Source organism: Dipodomys spectabilis, unplaced genomic scaffold, assembly GCF_019054845.1.
Source record: "Dipodomys spectabilis isolate Male_0828 unplaced genomic scaffold, ASM1905484v1 ptg000086l, whole genome shotgun sequence".
In the NCBI taxonomy this organism is placed as follows: domain Eukaryota; kingdom Metazoa; phylum Chordata; class Mammalia; order Rodentia; family Heteromyidae; genus Dipodomys; species Dipodomys spectabilis.
The window spans coordinates 1166682-1182174 of record NW_024870763.1 but is presented as its reverse complement, the minus strand read 5'-3'; positions in this window follow the sequence as shown (position 1 = coordinate 1182174).

The following is a 15493-nucleotide window of genomic DNA, read 5'->3' as shown; positions in this document are numbered from 1 at the left end:
TACTGTCAAGACTTTCTTCTTTGTGTTTTATTTCTTTTCCTTCTAATTGATCGGCTTTGATGGCTTCAAATTTTTTGTTGGAGCTTTGTTTTAGGTCTTGGATTAACTTCTTTACTTCCTTAATTTGGTGTTCTGTGCTTATTCTCAAATCACTTAGTCGATTGGTGATGGTTTCCTTAGACTCCTATTCCTTCTGGTGGTCTCCATTCATCATTCCTTTTGTGGTCTCCTAGAATTCTTTCAGCTGTCTGTTTATGGATTCCATGAATGCCTGTATTGATCTTTGTCTATTCTCATCCCACTCTCGCAATTCCTGTATTACTCTTTGATTAGCTTCCTCATGTTCATGCAATTCCTGTAGTTCTCTTTGACTGTTCTCAGCCTGCTCACACAATTCCTGTGTATCTCTTTGTTTATTCTCAGGCTGCTCATGTAATTCTTTTCTTTCTCTTTGACTGTTCTCAGCCTGCACACACAATTTCTGTATTTCTCTTTGACTGTCCTCAACCTGCTCATGCAATTCCTGTATCAATCTCTGAGTAGCTTCTTCATGCTCACCAGATTCCAGTATGAATACTTGGTTTGCCTGTCTCTATGTATCACACTCACACTCGTCCTTTGCAGGTTTTCAATCTTTTCATTCACCATGTTTACCAATAGTGTTTGTAGAGATTTTTGGGAACTCTCCTCTGGATTATTTATTAACTATTCTGTCAACTGATTATCATGATTGGGAGTTCAGGTATCTGGACTTACCATTTCTCTTGTGTTTTTCCGGCTTGTTCTGCTCATTTGGTATGAAAATAACACCAATTTTGTGCTAGAACACCATTTAAAGGCAAGCATCAACCAAAGTCCTGTAGTAGCACAGTCAAAAGACTGCAGATACAATCTAGTTCATCAGATAAAATTTATTCAATATCAAACAACTATGGATTAATGGGCTAAGAACAACAAAGCAGAATTTGGCAAACCAGAAATTATTAGTTTTAAGGAGAAATGTGGGGAAAAATAGGATTAGAGGGATGTGGGCAGATAAAAGGAGAGTTAATTTAGCCAAGTCCTAATCTCATAGAGGAAAATGGATTGGACAGAATGATAGGACAGAGATTAAGAAAAAAAAATAAACAAGAAAAAATGAAAAAAAATTTAAATTAAAAAATTGAAACACTTAACAAGTATGTATGTTTAAATATGATATTGAGAGAAGAAAAGGATAGGATGTGAGGAAGGCAAGGATAGAAAGGAGACATGAAAAACTAAAAAGAAAAATTTTCAAAATTAGTTACCTTAAAATTATATAGGTATAAATTGGTAATACTGATATTAAAGAATTTAAGACAAAGAGGGTGTTAATTAAATAATAAATTTCTGGATTAAGTGTGTACACAATGGCAGATAAAGTCTAATTATCAAAGATGGATAAATATCTGGGGATTATCAGAACAGTAATTAAGTCTTACAAAAAAGAAAGAAATAAAAAAGGACCAAAAAGTCAGGAGTAATAACAAAAAGAGCACACCCATATACAGACCTAAAATTAAAATTATGAGAGGGAAAAGATTAGTAGAAAACAATTTATAAAAAATTAAAAATAAAAATGTTAAAAAATATTCTTTAATTTTTTTCGGGGTGTGTAGAATGGGAAGACCCTGTTTCTCTCCTGTGTCTGTAACCAGTCTCTTGGAGTCTCTGGCTGTCTTGTGGTGTTTGGTTTTCCTGTGGCTTGATTGGTTTTTTAAGTCAGTTTGTTTGACCAGGCAGAAAAATTCTCTGCATTACCCAGGATTTTGTGAACCACCTCCTAGGCTAGTTCAGTGAGAGGGAAATCTGCTTTGAGTGTCACAAAAGAGGGAGATGGCTGTTTCCTCTAGTTTGGAGATGCTGTGATGAGGCTAGGTTGAGGCCTTTCAGCAAACAGTAGCTTTTGACTGAGGGGCTAGCTCCTGAGATACTCACAGAACTCAGCCTGGAGCCATTCTCAAGGTTTATGTTTACTGAATTTCAATTGATTGTCTAAGCTGCCTTAGGGATGGGAGGAACCTGACTCTGTTTACCTAGTGAAGAAAGTCACTCCTCCAAGGGCAAGGCTTCCTTGCCTAGGCTGTTTGACTTTCCCTTGGTTGGAGGTGAGCCTGACAGGTCAGGTCAAACTCCTGTGACCTCCTAAATGATTCTTGTTTTCTTCCAATGCCTGAGTTGGAGATAGCTGTTCAAATAAGTCTTTGTCAGTATCAAAGATATCTCTGATGGTGGTGGCAGGGAGGGGATGCCTTCCCTCTTCTACTTCCTGGGAAGGAGTGAGGATGTCAGGGTTCTACTACCACCAGAGTCTTGGTTCCTGGACCGTCTCTGGTCTGTGATCTGCAGGATGAAGTTATCTGCTCCTTGTCATTTCTTATTGTTGAGTAGAATCTGCTCGCCCTCTGTGTCTGGCTCCTTTGACCCATGAATCTGTGTTGTATGTATGATGGCTATAACCACTGGCCCTGTTGCCACAGCCGCCACAGCCATGGCTACCAGCACGTGCTTAAATCTGTCTCCTTGCCTGGATTTTCCCTCTCTGGCGAAACTCTCTGTACTATGATGGCACACTTGGTGTGTTTCTGTAGTCTTGGACTGTTTACTTGGACACTAAACTTGCTTTCTATGACAGAGCTTGTTTAGCCTCCAGATTCTCCTCTGCCATCTTCCTCTGAACACATTTTTGCCTCTTATTGAAGTATATCTGATATTTTAAAGTAGACTTGTCCAAATATAAAATAATTTAATCAATCATTTCATTAGGACAATGTTGATCAGATTTATTTCCAGTAAATCTTATCCCTTATAATAAATGAGAGCATGCAGTGTCAGTCTCCTATTAATATGACAAAATACTTTATCAAATTAACTTAAAAGGAGGAAAGATTAATCTTGGCTTCTGATTTTATACATTTCAATTTACATTTCTTATCCTCATTGTTTTGGGTTGGTGGTGGTACAATACCTGATATCTGGAACATGTGATGGAGTATGTGTATTCATGGAAGCCATGAAGTAAAGAAGAGGAGGAATAGGATTGAGAAAAGGAGAAAGAGGAGGAGGGGAAGAGGGAGATGGAGAAGGAAAAGTAGGAGGAGACAGAGAAGTAAAAAAGGAAGAGGAAGAAATGACTTTGATCTTAACATCCTCTTTGATCACAAGTTCTTAGTGACCAAATCTCCACGACAATGCCCACTTGAAAGGGTTCATCTCTGTATGGGAACATAGTGAAATCTAATTATTAATCCCAATCCTTTATAATTTCAGATTTAATTTCTAGAGTGGGGTGGTAGATCTTTCTATACAATTGCAATAACTTCTGTTCCTAAATATTAGAGATGGTATTTGGCACAGAGGTGGTTTGGTTATACCATTGTTGGAGAAATGAATAAAACATTTTGAGTGCAAATACATTTTATTTAACAGATAATGAAGCTTCAAGAGGTTTCATTTTGTGACCTTCCAAAATGACTATTCCATATAACTCATAATGACTTGAATTTTTCATAATTTTATGGCATTTCCATTCAAGTACTTGTCATCTATAGTGAGGTTCTTTCTTTCAAGTTGAGGGAAAAATAAATACTCTCATGATCTTTTAATTATTCTATAGAGAGTAGGTATAATATGTATTTCCTACCATTCAAAAATAAGTTATCTTTAAGTCTAAAGGAATAATTGGATAAGTGATGGAATATCTTGCTTCAGTTATCTTATACTGAGATTGATTCTAAAAATCACTGTTGACATAAATACATGAAATTCAGTGTTACTCTGAAATGACTTGGTAATCAAACCTCAGAAATACATGACCAGTAACTAAGATTTTTATATACTCAAAAAATGTATGGGGTTGGGAAGGGGGCTCAGTGGTAGAGCACTTGCCTTGCATGCATAAGGCCCTGGGTTCGATTCCTCAGCACCACATAAGCAAAAATAAAAAAGCTGGAAGTGGCACTGTGGCTCAAGTGGTAGAGCGCTAGCCTTGAGCTGAAGAGCTGAGGAACAGCACCCAGACCCAGCGTTCTGGCCACATGACCGGACCCCCTCCCCAAATGTATGAATCTACATTTTTATGTCAAAAAAAGTTTAGGTTTAAAAGAAGAGAAAATCATGTGACCACAGTAGATAATATTTACTTTAATGAAAAATTGCCTGACAGAGAATTCAACCTGACAGAGCCTATTGCTTTTAGCTTACATGAGAAATTTGATTAACAATCTCTTTTTTGCTTTTAATTAATAGATTATTTCAATTTGTCCAAAGATTCTGTCATTTAAACCTTTGAGTGTATATTTTTTCATAAAAATGAAAACTATTTTTCACATTGCAGGTTCAAGTTTAATAACTAAATAAATATCTAAGTGTTAATTTGTTAAATTGAGCCTCTAGAACTCAAATAATATGAAATTCATTTTATTCTTGGATACATTAATCCTGTGCTAAATATCCTCACTACTCAGTAAGCAGGGGTGCAAAGCCAGCCTTGGCACGATAGTTTGTGAGACACATCTCAATTAAACACACACAAACCACAAGACGCACACACACACACCACACACAAGCCAGAAGTGGAATTGTGCTCAAACGATAGAGCAACATACTTGAGGAAAAAAATAAAACAAACAAAAACTAAAGGATAGGTCTTGAATTAAAATCACAAGAACAACATACACACACACACACATACAATATTAAGTCTAAATGCTTATTTTGATTTGAAGAAATAAACAATGTTATGAAAAGTAATATTTGTTACATATCTTGCAATGTTTGTGAAGTTTTTAGTACAATTTGTCTTAAGATACAGCATAGGTTATTAAAATTAATATTAATTTAGTTAATATTTATAACTACTCATAACACCTTGGAGTACAACAGTTGGTATTTTTTCCATAGCCATAAGAGATATTCTGAGTAAAACAAAGAGAGGAAGATTGGAAGAAAAAAGAAAGAAACAAAGAAAGAAAGAAAGGAGAAAAAGAGAGAGAGAGGAAGAGATGGAGGGAAGGAAGGACGAAGGAAAGAAGATAGGAAGGAAGGAAGGAAGGAAGGAAGGAAGTATGGAAGTATGGAAGGAAGGAGGGGAGCGAAAAAGGAAGGGACAAAACCATTTAATTTATAGAATATATTTAGCCCAACAAAAACTTTATATAATGAATCCTTTAGTAAATTCAAGTTTGCAATTTTCACTTCTTTGAATGTTCTGGATGGATGAATGTAAGCAACAAATGAAGCATCATAAATAAACTCATGAATCTGTTTGCATCTGTAGTAATATGTATGCAAATCTTTTTCGCATATTCTATACATCACCAAATAAATATTTGCCAACAATTTACACTTAGGTATAAATATTCGAAAAATTGATTAAACCAAAGGATGTCACTATATTATATAATGTGAATACAAGGATTTGTAGTGCTATTAATATTACAGTCTTAATGTTATATTAATTATAAAAATTTTATTATGTATTTTATCAGAGAAATTAGCATGCTCTGATTTTGGTGTCTGAGTCCTAATAGCAGAAAGTAATTAAAATCAAACAGATCTGTATTTATTGGCTCAAATGAATATTTCTGAAAGCAATTAACTCATCGGAGATTGTTCATATACATCAGAAGGTCCTTAAAAAGACTGTGCCACATTTACATGATGATCTATGATGTGATTCAAGAGCCACTAAACAATCATATTTCACTTTGCTATCACTATAATTATTCCCATTGTAAAAAGAATTATTCACATACATCACATGATATAAGTTTGTCCTTAAGTTATTATCTTCTATGAAATAATATCCAAATGATACTCTACACTGAGTTAAAGCAAAAATTGCAAAGTGTATTGGACTATGTAACTCCTTCCAGATACACATGTTGAAATTCAATTCCCCCTTCTGGTGATATTAAATCAACCTTTCAGAGATGGCACTACAATAATGATCCTGATGAAAGAAGCCCAATATAATTATTCTGCCATGTGAACCTCCAGCAAGTAGATTATAATGCCCCCATAAGATAAGGAATTGTTTGAACAACCATTTTTATAATTAATATTCGAGCTTCTAGCATATGGGTAATATACTCCTGTTGTTTTTAAGCCACTTACTTTGAAGTATTCTCTTATAAAAGCCCAATGGCTGACAAAGGCAAAGTAATATTTAGTTAATATCACAAATTCTGACAAAAATATTCATAAAATTTGGTTATTTGAATTTTATTCTCCAAGTCTACAGGTTAAAAATATTTTAAAATGGGAATTGAATTGAGGTTCAACTCTATTCATCTATCATAATTAAATTTTAATATTTTATTATCTTTAAGTAGTTGTACATTCACTGAGTTTATGAATACAGTGTATCTTGATCACTGTCACCTCTTTCAACATTCTCATCCACCCCTCCCAAACAACCCCAATCGTACTTATCTCAATATTATGTTATGGAATCACTTGCCATTTAACAAAGCAGTTTATGTGTACAATGCACCTGGAATTGTGTTATCACTTCAACATCTTCACTCCCATTTCACACTACCCTTTCCTTTGTATATTTCAATTCTTGGAAGTATACAATGGATTCTTGCCTGTATACTATCCTTTTCACCTTCAATTTCCTACCCCTCACATATTGCCCCCCACTGTCCTTTCTTGCAGTACATATTTATTGGTAATTATTTTGTTGTGCTGTGACTTAATCTTTTAAGAGAATTATGGAATTTTCACTCTCCATGGACTCTGACATTTCAGATAGTTCATTTGTTCCTCCTTGCATACCATCCAGTGTGTTTACTTTTATATTTATAGGCACCTTCTATCTACCACAAATGAGGAAAATCATGTAAGCTAAGTTTCTCTGAGTGGGCTTTATTTTACTTAATATTATTTATAATTGTTTCATTTCCCTTAAGGATGGTGCAATATTATTCTTTCTGATGGATGAACAGAATTCCATAATGTATGCATATATATGTATATATGTACATATATACACACATATATAATTGTAAATTGGGATCAATAACACTAGGTATATATATAATATATATATATATATAATTTATATATACATATGTTATTCTTTATCTCTTTTTACAATGAGAGGCATCTGGGCGGCTCCGTTATGTTGGCTAGAGAAAATAATGCAATAATGACCATGATTTTGCTGGTAGCTTCAGTTTGGCCTTGTTTCTGCTCCATTGTATAAATGCCCGTAAGTGGAATGCTGGATCATAGGTAGCTCTCTATTCAGTTCCCTAAGCATTTTCCATGGTGTTTTCCAAAGCGATTGAAAAAGATTACGTTCCCAACAACAAGGTAATAGAGTTTCCTTTGGGTCACATTTATCAATAACTGTGATTGTTCATTTTTTCATAATGACATTGTAACAGGGGTGAGATGAATCTCAGTGTTATTTGGATTTGCATTTCTTTTATGGAGAGAGATGTGTCTATTTGTCATTCTTACTTCTTCTTCTAAGAAGTATTATCCCATATATTAATTGGGTTCTTGTTTATTTGAGGGTTTATTTTTGTTGGGTTTAACTTTTTGATCTCTAAATATGGGTTAATTATGAAACCAATTGTCTGATGCTTAGCTAGTAAAAATCTTCTTCCATTCTGTTCTCTTTCTATATATCCTGCTAACTTTTTCCTTTGGCATGAAGAAAATCTTCAGTATGATGCAATTCTATTTACCCAGAAAATTCTATTACACCATTCATAAGGAAATGGAAAGACTTGGACCAAACTTATATTAAGTGAAGGAAGACAGACTCAAAGAAATATAAGTTGCCTGATTTCTCTCATTTGTTGTATTAGAATGTGCCTCTAATTCTAAAAGTAAAAACACTTGGATGGTAAAAGAGAAAACATTACACTTGCACATGATAAATTATAAGGGATTCTAAACATTTATACAGTGAGGCCAAAGGAGGATGCCTTTTTGAGAAGATCACCAAGGGTAAATAGCTATAAGAATATCATCATATAAAATAATGTTCATTAAAATAATCTCCAAGAAATGACAATGAGAGTTTTTTTTTATTATTTTGCTTTTTCCTTCTGTGTTCTGATGCTGTATTTTTTATATTTCTGCACCTTTTGTCTCATATGTAAGTTTGGAAAGCGCAATGGGGAACACAGAGGTGGTGAGACACAGGGTTAACAAATACAGCAGTGCTACTCAATAGACACTACATTGTAAATGAACTATACAACTTATGGGGGAGGGAGGTTGAAAGGGAAAAACTGGGAGGATATGAGGGTAGAGGTGACACTGTTCAAAAAGAAATGTGCTCATTATTTGACTTATGTAATGATAACCCTTCTGTACATGATCTTTACAAATTAAAAATGGACCTCATAAACAGGTCAGAGTAGCTATACTAATATTAGATAAAATATGCTTTAAATTAAAAGTAGTATGAAAGTAAAAAGAGACAAAGAACGATATTACATATTCATAAAGAAAACTCTCCATCAGAGGGATATAACAATTTTAATTATCAATGCCTTGTATCCTAAAGCTCCCAAATTCATCAGACAAATACTACATACCCTAAAAACATGCATACATCCAAATACATTGTTGGTTGCTTGAACACATCATTTTTACCTCTGGACAGGCCACCCAGGTAAAAACTTACCGAAAAACTTCAGAGCTAAATAACTGCATTGACAAGCTATACCTAACAGATATCTACAGACTATTTCACCTAACAGCTTCACAATACATATTCCTCTCAGAAGCCCATGGAACATTCTCCAAAATAGATCATATCTTAGATCACAAGGAAAGTCTATGAAAATTCAAAAACAAAAATGAAATTGCTCTTTACATCTTGTCAGACCACGATGGGACCAAATCAGATCTTGACATCAAAAGTCATCACAGAAAATTCTGAAACTCACTGACTGAATAACACATTGATAAATCATGAGCGAGTCACTGAAGAGATATGAAGAGAAGTTGCAACGTTTATGGAATTCAGTAGAAGCAAACATACAAAATACTACCACCTCTGGGACACAAAAACACCGGCAGTACTCAGAGGAAAATTTATGTCTTTGAGTATGCATATCAACAAATTAGAACCATCTTGAATCAGCACTAATGATGTGGAACTAGGTCTTTGAAAAACAGGAACAAGCCAAGCCAAAAACTGGTAAACAGAAATAATACAAAGTAGATTAAAGAAATAAATGAATTAGAGTCTTAAAAATGTACAATCATAATTGACATTTATCTACTAGAAGCTCACATATTTGCCAGATGAATGTCAACCTAGCTATTTTCAGAGATAGTCTCAACCAGCTAAAACCAGTGAACAAAACAAACTTCTAGGATTATAAGAAACAACATTTTTTTTGCCTTTTTAAAATAAATTTACTCTGCTGTTCTTATTAAGGTGATTTATAGATGGATTACAATTACATGAGTCAGGTAAAGAGTACATTTCCTTTTGTGAAATGTCTTCAGTTCCCTTACTTGTTTCCAGTCCCACCCTCCTGTCCCCACCCATGTGTTAAATAGTTCACTTTCATCAATGTGCAATTTTTCGCTCTTTTCCCTAAAGCTCTGTGCCCACCCCTCACCTTCCTGAAGATGTACAATAAAAACACCAGGCATAAGGTAAAGAAGAGAGAATTATCACAAAGTATAAACAATAAACAAAAAACAAAAAGTTTTCTGTTTCCATATCTCATAGTTTGTTTGTATATGTATATCTTGTTATATAAATATAATTGTTTTTTATCATAAAGTTAATTCAGGGATTAAGGTGTGATAGCATAATTTTGCTTTCTATTTAATAATGCTTTTTATTTTAATATGAAAATTGTAAGTAACACAATTCAAGTCCTACTGAAATTTATAGGCTTAGATTTAAAGTTAAATTTTCAAAATGCCTAATATTTCCATTTTGGCAACCAAAATGAAAAACAGGCATGTTTTATCCTCAAGAATGTCATTATTTCATATGTAAAAAAGTAAACTACATGTAATATTAATTCAGTGGAAATGAGCAATCAAATAATTATGCAATGCATCAATTTCATAGATTATGAAATTTATTGATAAAATTAATAAAACTTGTTTTAAGTAGATTACTTAAGACATGAAACAATGATAATTTTCTTTTCTAGGTGAAGTTGATATAGAAATTAGAGTTCTGTGTTCTTGATACGTGTCGATTTACACACATGATTGGTTCATCTCTGTTATTTGAAGATAACTGAGAACAGGACTAGAATTAAAAAAAATCACGCAAATGCTTAGCTGTATTTTGTGACTAAATATCACTTTATTTTATTTGAAAAATCTGGTAAATTTACTTAAGTCACATCTACAATAATGAGAAATAAACAGCCCCTAGCTCCTTAAAAGACAATAAGAAAAAAGGAAACAGAAAAAAATTGAACTTCATTTTGCACGTGGTCTTTGTATATTTTGGTTCTTTGTAATTGTGGATTATGTGACTATCCCATGAATTTGGGCTCAAATCTGAATGGCTATTGGAAGAAAATTTCAAAATGTAGAGCAGCTAACACAGCTGTGCAGTTGTTTGTAGGTTTCAATACATTCGCAGCTGGACATCAACTGTACAAAGGAAATAATTCTACTGTTTTGCAGGCAAGAATGTGATGAAAAGCATAGTTTTAGCTTCTTAGATGAAATAAGAAGACCACACTTTAAAAGATGACTAAACGATCAGCCTTTTGAATAACTGTGCCATTTTTTGGGGGGGTCCGGTCGTGGGGCCCGAACTCTGAGCCTGGGCGCTGTCCCTTAGCTCTTCAGCTCAAGGCTAGTGCTCTACCACTTGAGCCACAGTGCCACTTCTGGCTTTTTTCCTTTTTGCTTATGTGGTGCTGAGGAATCAAACCCAGGGCCTCATGCATGCAAGGCAAGCACTCTACAATTGAGACACCTTCCCAGCCCCAACAGTGCCATTTTTAAGGCACTCTAGATAATTCAATTCCTGCATCCCTCCACAAACATTAATGCCATTCACAAATCATTGTTGAAGGGAATTTCCAGTTTTATTTGATATTTCAAATTGCTTAGGAGTAACAGAAAAAATAATTCAAGTTGTTGAGAAAATTTACTTTAGAATAAGCAAACAAATCAGATTCAATTCCATAGCATAACCTTTACGAAAAATGAATTAAGGAATATGGCATGTCCTTTGTAATTTAATATGAGTAATTAGGGCAAAATGCCAAAATCAGACTCTAAAAAGAAGTCTTTGTTAAGATATATTAACGATTACCTACAGACAGGTAATTTTACCTACATTTTCTATTATATGATAACATATTTTTGGCTGCTAATCAGAGAGACTCAAAATTATTTTTAATTATGATATGAAAAATGCATCATCATGAATAAATGAAATCAGGGAGTAGATGGCTCGAGAGCTGGTTGGTTCTGTTAAATGTTCTCATTATTTTGAATTTCTGGTGTTTTTGTATTTGTGGTATTATGAATGTATTTTATGTCTGGGCAGGAAGATTGATTATTAGATCATTGTCTGATACCCAATGTCAGGAACCTAACCTGAGTGAAAGTGGTAAATGTGTGTGTGTGTGTGTGTGTGTGTGTGTGTGTGTGTGTGCGTGTGTGTGTGCCTGGCAGTCTGTATTTAGAAGGAAGTGTCTTATTTCTCTCAGGGTATATACTTAATTCTATTAGTTTTATTACATTAACGACAGCAGATAAACATAATTAACATTTTGAAACATATGTTTATATTCTTTTGATTGCATGAACAAACTAAAAATTTATATTTGGGGTATGAGTTTTGTGGAAGGTCAGCTGAAAGTTTATACATTTGGAATCTTGAGAAAGTTATCAATTATGATCATTTCAGTATAGAACAATTTTAGACAACACTTGCAAGGACATGTAATCCTATATGAAAATGAAACATTTATTGATTTTTCCATAGCTACAGTATTCTATAAATTTGTAGGAAAACAAGTTAAATTATGGAAACATAAAAGTAATGAGACTATTTATTGTGTACAGTTTTACATTTTAGTTTTGTCAAGTCAAAATATCATTTAGTTTTACTGTATAGGAAGGAAAACCCTAAATATTATAGTTTGTGTCATATTTCATATTAGGAAGCTTTCTTTGTATCAATAAGTTTATTTCTTTTGTTTCTGCTTTCCTATTCATAATTCTGTTTCTCATAGTAGTTTTCTAAGGACTTTTTCTTTCTCCCAATTTGGGGCTTGAACATAACTCATGCTCAGTTTGCTAACAGTAGTCAGTCTACCATTTGAACCATGTCCCAGCCCAGAAATTTTTGTAGTTAATTGGAGGTAGAACCTCATGAACTTTCCTAGCAGACAGAAAACCATTATCCCCCAAGTCTCATCTTTCTTAATCACTAGCATTATAGAGATGAGTCATGGACCCCAAGAGTCAATGACTTTTCATGTCTTATAGAATACACGTTTGCTAGTAATTGTAATAATAAACAACCACAGCTTGAGTGCATTAACACTGTAAATACATGTCCTCTGAGTTGGTGAAACTAAAACTCCAAGATCAGAGTTTGCTTCTTCTGAGTCCTCTTTCCTTGGCCTATTCAAGACCTTCTGCTTCTCTTGGAGGAGACTTCAACTTCAATGCTACCATTGAGATTCTTTTTCCACATGCAGTCACTTTCTAAGACAATAGGTTTTTGATCTTTAGTATGATTTCAGTGGGACAATATCCAACACATAACATATTACTTAATGGATGAAAGAAAATCTCTAATAGGAAATCATTTGTTTGTGGCACGGAAGTTATGGTTATACTTTTTAAAAATAGCAAAAAAGTAAAGGCTTTATTAGAGCTTGTTAAATGAGTGTGAAATCTTGACCTTAGACATGCCAAATTCTTACCCTGGCACACACTTAAATTTCTAGGGGAACTGGAGGATTGAACCCAAAACCCTATACTTGTGAAACAGCATCTCTACTACTACCATATCTGCAGATTATAATTGGATTGCTTATTTTGAGGCAGTATCACTATGCCTGGGTATTCTTGTACTGTGGTCCTCCTAACACAAGCATAAAACATTGGACCCAGCAAATGGTTAGAGTATCTGAAACTTCATTTTGTGTTTGGGCTTGCTTGGAGCTGGAATTCTCTAATCTCTGTTTTCCAAGTAGATAATATAGGTTTGAACAACTTTATCCAGTAAAAGTATGCAATTTCAAAATATCTTGATATTGCCTATATTTGTGCTTAACATATATAGCTAACCATAATTTTCTCCCTCTTTTGTTTAGTACTCTGAGTTGAAAACATTGACTTTCTTGATATACATGGCTTTGTTTTAGATGAAATCCCATCACAATAAAAAAAATCCCCTAAAAGTTTATATCAAAAATCATGGAAAAGAAGGCTTCAGTTTGGAAAAAAAAACACTGATCCTTAAGTTATAAATGCAGTGTATTTATAGTGTTCATCAATGCTTTCTTAAGTATGAGGAGGAAGGCAGAAATGTGAAAGATGTCAGGTCTCTGTAGAAATTCTGTAGTTGTCTCTTCATGTTATCTTCCTTCATTAAAGCTTGCTTTATTAAAACGCTCTGGGTGTATATTGGTTGGACTGATTGGTAATTTTTCCAGGAGATGAAGCTGATTTTAGAAGGCTGATGGTGTGGTAAATAAAGGCATGATTAGAATGAACACAAATATTGCCACAGAATGAGCTGACCAGGTTTAACTGCTGTACAGCAAAACAAAGCAAAGTTTCAATTCTGACGATCCACATTGGAACATATATAGATAGATACTTATACATATACATATAAATATACATATACATACATACATGAACAATTAAATCTCCAGTAGACTATAGAGAAAGTTGGTGTGACAAGTATTAAACTACATCAAACTGGTTGCAGGTAATGTCCATTAAAATATATATAGTTTAGCATAGATTTTGTAAACAATGAAAATTCTTCATTATATACTTTACAAATATCCTTAGTATGTTTTAAGTTTTTTTATTGTAAAAATACTCTACAGAGAGGTTACAATTACATGGGCAAGAAAATGAGTACATTTCTTTTTTTTTGGGGGGTGGCAGGGGTCCAAGTCATGGGGCCTGAACTCTGGGCCTGGGTGTTGTCCCTCAGCTCTTCAGCTCAAAGCTAGCGCTCTACCACTTGAGCCACAGCTACATTTTTGGCTTTTTTTTTGCTTATGTGGTGCTGAGGAATCGAACCCAGTGCCTCATGCATGCAAGACAAGTGCTTTACCTCTGAGCCACCTTCCCAGCCCCATAATGAGTACATATCTTATCAAGCATTTTTACCTCCTCCTTTGTTTCCCCTTACCATCCCTGTCCATCTTCCCCTCCCGAACATCCCCCAAACCCAAGCCAAAATTGTTAAGTTCGTTTTTCTACATAACATCTTGTACATCTCATTGATGCAGTAGGTCCACTTATATCCCTATTTAAGCAATTTGGTTTTTCCCTTCCCCTCCACAAATTATACCAACATCAAATACAGTGAAAACAGGGGTAATTTTTTTTTTGCAGTAGGAGCATCTATATGATGCTGAAAATTGGAATTGCACAAAATATGCAACATGGCTAGGCACTGGTGGTTCAAGGGTGTAATCTGAGCTAGTTAAGAGGCTGAGATCTGAAGATCACAGTTCAAAGCCAATCTGGTAAAAGTTCATTAGATTCTAATCTCCAATTAACCACCAGGGCAAATGGAATTCCAGTTCAGATTGTATGTCGAGCACTGGCCTAGAACACGAAAACACCATCCGGGCCCTGAGTTTAAGCCCTGGGATCAACAGAAACTAGAACATAAAATAAAACACGAAGTTAGATATTTTATAAAGAAGCACAAGTTAATATATTCTACATTGTTAGAAAGACTAGATTTGTGTTAGCTTTATAACCTACCATAATAAGTGATATTGTCCATTTATTAAACAGAAAGTCTTACTCAGATTTACAAGTTTGAAGTTTTCAGTGTATGTTTAATTGGTTTTATTGCTTTGGGGCATGTGACAAGACTATATCAATGTGGGGAGTATATCAAAGGGAAAAGGTTTTGACCTAAAATGATTAAAAGATGAAAGAAGAAAGTAGACGAGAGTCTATGTTCTCATAGATTTCACATTGAAGAACTTAATCTCCAGAAGAACTATTCAGGTATTCTCCAGAGTCTGGTAAGAAATAGAAAGTCATTTTTCTTTAACACATAGGTCTTTCTGGGGCATTCTAAATTCAAATGGCAACATCTTCACCTATGATAATGACATGTCCAGGGGTGGAAGCAACTAGATATTTCTATAAATTCTAATTAGATCTCAGCAGACTAAATATTTTCTGGAATTCTTATTAAAATATTTCCTTGCAGACGGAGTGGGTCTTTATACTACAAATGTGTGTATCTCTCTGCATGTATGTGTGTATGTGTGTGTTTGAAAAA